Source organism: Monodon monoceros, unplaced genomic scaffold (genome assembly GCF_005190385.1).
Source record: "Monodon monoceros isolate NGI ecotype Baffin Bay Population unplaced genomic scaffold, NGI_Narwhal_1 Super_Scaffold_20, whole genome shotgun sequence".
Taxonomy (NCBI): Eukaryota; Metazoa; Chordata; class Mammalia; order Artiodactyla; family Monodontidae; genus Monodon; species Monodon monoceros.
In genome coordinates, this window is record NW_021703777.1 from 106,394,144 (window position 1) to 106,401,160 (window position 7,017).

Consider the following 7,017-nt stretch of genomic DNA (forward strand, 5'->3'; position numbering starts at 1 on the left):
GTGTAAAATACACACTGTGTTTTGAAGACTCAGTACAAAAAGAACAGTAAGATCTCTCATTATTTTTTTTTACAAATTTACTTTACTTATTTATTTTTGGCTGCGCTGTGTCTTCGTTGCTGCGCCCGGGCTTTCTCTAGTTGCGGCGAGCGGGGGCTACTCTTCATTGCAGTGTGTGGGGTTCTCATTGCAATGGCTTCTCTTATTGCAGATCATGGGCTGTAGGCGCATGGGCTTCAGTAGTTGTGGCTCATGGGCTCTAGAGCACGGGCTCTAAAGTGCAGGCTCAGTAGTTGTGGCACACGGACTTAGTTTGCTCTGCAGCATGTGGGATCTTCCTGGACCAGGACTCGAACCCATGTCCCATGCATTGGCAGGCGGATTCTTAACCAGTGTGACACCAGGGAAGCCCCTCCCATTATTTCTTATTTTATTTGCTTATTGAAATAATATTATGGATATGTCGGTTTAAGTAAAATATATCATGAAAACTAATTTCACATCTTTTTTAATGTGACTACTAGCAAATTTTAAATTACCTATGTGTTTTGCATTACTTTTTAAAAAATTTTAAGTGGAAGTAGAGTTGATTTACAATTCTGTGTTAATTTCAGTTGTACAGCAAAGTGATTCAGTTATACATATATATATTCTTTATATATATATCTATATATTCTTTTTCAGATTCTTTTCCATTATAGGTTATTAAAAAAATATTGAGTATAGTTCCCTGTGCTATGCAGTTGGTCCTTGTTGGTTATCTCTTTTATATATAGTAGTGTGTATATGTTAATCTGAAACTCCTAATTTATCCCTCCCCTCCCTTTCCCCTTTGGTAACCATAAGTTTGTTTTCTATGTCTGTGGGTCTATTTATTTCTGTTTTGTGTATAATTTCATTTGCATCTTTTTTTTAAACATATAAGCGATATCATATGATATTTGTCTTTTTCTTTCCAGCTTATTTCATTTAATATGATGAGCTCTATGTCCATCCCTCTTGCTGCAAATGGCATTATTTCATTTTTTTTAAGGCTGAGTTATATTCCATTGTATATATGTACCACATCTTCTTTATCCTTTCATCTGTCAGTGGACATTTAGGTTGCTTCCATGTCTTGGCTATTGTAAATAGTGTTGCTGTATACACTGGGGTGCATGTATCTTCTTGAATTATGGTTTTCTTTGAATATATGCCCAGGAGTGGGATTACTGGATCATGCATTACTTTTCAATTTGACAGCATTATTCTTGATGGACAGAGTAAACAACTAAACAAATAAAATAACAAGATAATGGCTTAAGTTGCTTTAATTGTGGTAAGTGACTTGAAGGAAATAAACTGAGGGAAACGATCCTCAGCCAGAAGCCTGGGAGTCCTGGATAATTTTTTTCTCAACTCCATCCCCATGTCAAATTATTTTTAAGTCCTGTTGCCTCCACTTCAAAATACATTGTAAATCTATGTGCTATCACCCTATCAACTACCACCCTCTGTAAGCCTTCTGCATCTTGCAAGACTATGCAAATATGCTCTGTTAACTCATTTCCTTGCTTCCCCTTCCCATCCTATGCAGCGAGATCATGTTCCTTTCCTCCTTAAAACCCATCAATGTCTTCCAGCATTCTTCTCCAGGCTCATTTTGGACACCCTCCACCACCGAACACACACACGACACCCGTCTCCCTTGTCCTTCATCACTTCAAAGACTGCATTTGCTTCAGTTTCAGTTTAAACATCAGTTTAAACAGTCAGCCTCAGAGAGGTCATTCTTGACTATTCTGTCTCAAATAGTTCTTAATGAATTAAAAAAACTAATCTCTCCCCTGTTCCTCTGTCTTAATTTCCTCTTTGGTCTTTATCTATCTTGTTCATCATTGTACCCCAGCACTAGCACAGCCCTTGGCATATGGTAGACTGATAAATATTTGTTGATGGACTGACTGAAAGGGAAAATCCACTTAAAGACTCAGTACCTTGTTTTGAAGATGAAAGTTCTTACAGCCATTTAGCCCTTGTGTGTTGACTGCCAACTTAACATTTTTAACTATTTCTTTAGGTGAGAGATATTTAGACTCATTATCTTTTATGGGAAAGCAAGTTAACTGTTACATAAAAGATCATTTCCCCATTGTTTAACTTATTTCACAATGTGGAATATATAATATTAACTAAGTACCACAAATGGTCTTTAAATAAAAGACAGACACATAATAGCACCAAAATAAAGATGGATAAAGTCACCAGATCACCCTATGAAATACTTTGTCAAAAAACAAAGGTATTCTTGATATATTTTCTCATGTGCTTCTCCATCCTATGACTATTTGGTAGGAGTGGGTGCTGGAGTGCCTTTCCTCCCCGAAGTTGATGTTTCCTCAGTTTGGGTCCTGACCCTATTGATTGGCTCACCCTGTTGAGTGGGTTCTGACCTGAACGTCACAGATTTCTCAACCATCTAGGCTTGGTCAAACAAACCATACTGGTGCATGACTGAAATGAGAAAGCACAGCTCACATGAGTTTGGGACTTAAAGAATTCCACTCAATAGACTGATGTGAGAAGAGTCTGAATGGCAGGTTTTAATTTTTAGGTCAGTGAGAAACATGCAAAGGCGAATGCAGCGTATGTCCCCAGCAACAGAGGTTTTCCAGCTGTTGCCAAACCCAAGTTTATGTGCCCAACACACAGTGAGGCGAAGAAAATTGAAATGTCAGAGTTTGGAGCAGGGAAAGGTTTATTGCAGGGCCAAGCAAGGAGAGCGGGTGGTTGGTGCTCAGAAAACCCTAAATCCCTGATGGTTTTCAGGGAAGAGTTTTTATAGGCAAAATTTGGGGTGGGGGCTGCAGTGTGTGTGACTTTCTAATGATTGGTTGGTGGTGATGTAACAGGGGAGTGGTCCAGGAATCTTAGGCTCAGCTTGAAGTTACCATCTTCCACCTGGGTGGGGGGGCCTTAGTTCCTGAGGAAGAACTCAAAGATACATTGTTATGGATATTCCCTGGGGAGGAAGCAGGACCCTGCCCCACCTGGTTTCTTGACTGCTCCTCCCCTATTTCTACATTCCCTCTCTTCCCTGATTAGCAACTGTTTGAATCTGCCCTTTGGAATTCAGGGAAAGTTAAGGAGGCTGAATGAACTCTGTTTCTTACAAACAAGAAATTGGGGGAGAAGGGAGCAATGCAGAGAAACGATTTGTACCTGGGAGGCCCTCACAGAGTCGTGCTTTGTTTCAAGATGAGGGCATAGACATACACAGAGGGAAGACCATGTGAAGACATAGGGAGAAGATGGCCATCTGCAAGCCAAGGAGAGAGGCCTCAGAACAAACCAACCCTGCTGACAGCTTGATCTCAGACTCCTAGCCTCCAGAATTGTGAGACAATAAATTTCTGTTGTCTAAGCTATTCTATTGCAGGAGAATGGGGCACAAGAAAATGGTCACATCTCAGGTCTCAGCCAAGTCCTTGGGACAGGCCACCAAGTGAGGGTCCTTGACTTTGCCCAGGGAAGAATTCAAGCGTGAGCCATAGTAAAGGGAAAGCAAGTTTATTTAAAGAGATACACATCCTATAGTCAGAATGTAGTCTGTCTCAGAACGTGAGAGTGGCCCTGGGTTGTGGGGTGGTTAGTTTTTATTGGCTGGGTAATTTCATATGCTAACAAGTGGGAAGAATATTCTAACTATGTTGAAGAAGGGGCAGGAATTTCCAGGAACTGGGCCATCACCCACTTTTTGGCCTTTTATGGTCAGCCTGGGAACTGTCATGGCACCTGTGGGTGAGTCATTTAGCATATGCTAATATATTACAATGAGTGTATAGGGAGGCTCAAGGTCTACTGGAAATTGAATCTTCCTCCATCTTGGGCCTAATTGGCTGTAACCAGAATTTTTTTTAAACAAAAATATGGAACGCTTTACAAATTTGTGTGTCATCCTTGCACAGGGAACATGCTAATCTTCTCTTGTCGTTCCAATTTTCGTATATGTGCTGCCGAAGCAAGCACATGGTGGTAACCAGTTTTTGTCATATCCTTAAAGGCTGTCATTCTTTTAAAGGTTGTGCCCTTGGGACTTCCCTGGCGGTCCAGTGGTTAAGACTCTGAGTTGCCAATGCAGGGGGCGAGGGTTCCATCCCTGGTTGGGGAGCCAAGATTCCACATGCCACCCAGCATGGCAAAAAAAAAAAAAAAAAGGTTGTGCCATGCCCCCTTCCTTCCTGTCTCAATTCAATCTGTAGTACTTTGCTATGACAGCCCTAGCAAACTAGTACACCATAATCGTTGTATTTTTCAGATGAGAAAACTGAAGAGCAAAGAGATTAAGTAACTTCTCCAATTAATAAATGAAAGAGCCAGGATTTGAACGTTGGTAAACTGATACCTAGACTTGTTCTCCTACCTATTGTGCCTGCTCTCTGTGTGGATGAATTGATAAAGAAGATAACTGGATAGAGGGCAAAAAGTTTCCTTCTTGCTCCAACTGGATCACACACAATTAGGCCAATTATTGAAATGTATTTTCCAAGGATGTAATCCATATAAGGTCTTGATGTTTTCCTCTGCAGGAGCTGGCAGAGGTTGGGGGCAAGTAATAAAGTCCCCGGGTCAGCAACTGATGGGCTGGGGAGGTGCGCTGAGCTCCGCAGGACGTTTATAGAATGTAGATCGAGCTAGACTCTTGCTCCATACATTGCTCTGCACTCCTGTTGTTCCCAGCAGATCTTGCTGGAGTACCTCCTTCTGGCCTCTCTTGACAGCTGTACATCTATTAATACTGCAAACAAACAAAACAAACAAACAAAAAAACCCTCATATATCAAGGAACACACTTAAAAAACATGGATGTAGATAACCTAAACGTTGGAGCTGTTACAGCTGAAGTGCTTTTAGTTTTAAGTAGGGAAAGCATTCTGTGACCTGTGAGTTTACACCTGGATCCTCCACTGGTTGGGGTCATGAAAAGCACCATCTCTAGAAAGACTGAATTATTTTACATGGGAAAGGAAGGTCTGTTTCTCAGTGTACACTGCGGGGTAACACGGGACAAACTTGCCTAGTGAAAGGAATCCCTCAGGAAGTTTTTTTTTTTTTAATTAATTAATTTTTGGTTGCGTTGGGTCCTTGTTGCTGTGCACGGGCTTTCTCTAGTTGCGGTGAGCAGGGGGCTACTCTTCGTTGTGTTACGCGGGCTTCTCATTGCGGTGGCTTCTCTTGTGGAACATGGGCTCCACAGCGCGCAGGCTTCAGCGCTGTGGCTTGCGGGCTCTAGAGCGCAGGCTCAGTAGTTGTGGCTTGCGGGCTTAGTTGCTCCGCGGCATGTGGGATCTTCCCGGACCAGGGCTCGAACCTGTGTCTCCTGCACTGGCAGGCGGATTCTTAACCACTGCGCCACCAGGGAAGCCCAGGAATTTTGTTTAAAGAACAGATTCCCACACCCCCGCCCCATCCCAGCATGGGACTCTGGGAACCTGTATTTTTACCAGACGTCATAGATTTTTATCATCAGGCAAGTTTGAGAAACATTTTAATAGGAGAGAGGCTAGAGCCACGAAGCCATTTCGACACATCTCTGTTATTCCCAGTCTAAGATCTCGCTATCTCTTTCCTGGATTATACCAACATCCTCTTATTACAGCTCCAGGTTTCATCGTGGGTCCCCTCCAGTGCCTCGTCCTCAGAGCAGCCAGAGTGACACATTTAACACGAAAGCTGGGTCATTCCACGTCCCTGCAAATATTTCTGCATGATTTCCCACTCTACTTCGGAATACAGTCCGCAATCCCGAGCAAGGCCTGCTAGCCCTCTGTCCCCCAGCCTTGCCTCTTTCTCTCTCCCTCTTTTAGGCTCATTACCAGGTGCACTGGCCCTCCTTGGAGCTGCCCTCCTGGTACTCACCCTACACACACCTCTCCCCACTCGACTCAGGTCTCAGCATCCACCATGCTTGCTCCTGGTGGCTTCAACCCCCATCACCCTCCCCGCTCCCCACTTAGGAAACCAACGCTAGCCAACCTGTCTTTTTTCAGTATTTTCATAGCATCCCACACTGGTAACACTTGGCACCGCTGTTATTAATCAATAAATTAGCTGTGTTTAAAGCCTATTTTTTCATCTCAAGAATTAAAGTTCCCTGGGCCAGAAATTGGGTCTGACATTTTCCCACTGTTTCCCCAGTGTCTGGTCCATGGCCCGGCACATAGTAGGTACTCAAAAATGTTCTAAAAGTAAACATCAAATTTAGTAACCAGTATAATAACAGTCATAGCTACTTCCGCCCACGTGGTTGGCATATGCTGGGTGCTTTGACTTCCATCTCTCCAGTCTTCATACCAGCATGTGGTTGTTATTGTCTCCATTTCCAGAGAAGGGAATTGAGACTCAGAAGGCTGCATGCTTTCCTCCAGGTCACAGAGCTGCTCTGGGGTCGAGCTAGGACAATATCTAAAGTCCATGCCCCTTCCATTCTGCCTGACTGCTGAGGTGCTTCCTGGAACACTATAGTTACCTGCCTTCTTAAAACTCCTCTCTTAGGAATTTCCTGTTTATTCTCTTCTTGACACTGCCAAGCTAGTCTCTGCTAACAGAGACAGCTTCCTGCAGGTTTGGCTGAAACTGATAGCTGCTTTTCCAGGAGAAAGTCTGTTCGAGGCTTACAGTCAAATGGAAAAAAAAAAAAAAGCTATCAATGCAGCAGCATTATGCAGGTGCCTTAGTGTTCTTTAAAGTGAAAAAGTTCCAAAATGTAAGTCTCTTTAGGTGACTAAGTACAGAACTAACAGATGACACTGCAAGAATACACAGGGGACATGGGAGTGCCAGGGCCCCCAGGCCGGCTGCCAGCAAGCAGCCTCCTGGGAACTGGCAGGTCTTAGGAGCCGCGTGGCTGTCGAAGGGACTTGGCCAACAAGATTCCTTTCTCCCCTGCTTGCCACTGAGGCTGAAGGATGCAGAGAGGCAGGCCAGGGGCAGCCAAGATTACGTAACATGTATGTTCTATTTTTTAAATGGAAGTAA

The 7,017-nt window shown here is 43.3% G+C and overlaps 1 non-coding gene across 1 annotated transcript; it reads right to left on the reverse strand.

Moving 5' to 3' along the window:
- Positions 1 to 3,902: 3,902 nt before the first annotated feature.
- On the reverse strand, positions 3,903 to 4,008 carry LOC114903317. The gene has a single exon (XR_003795703.1). It is a non-coding gene; the product is annotated as a U6 spliceosomal RNA (small nuclear RNA).
- Between the last annotated feature and the right edge of the window lie 3,009 nt (positions 4,009 to 7,017).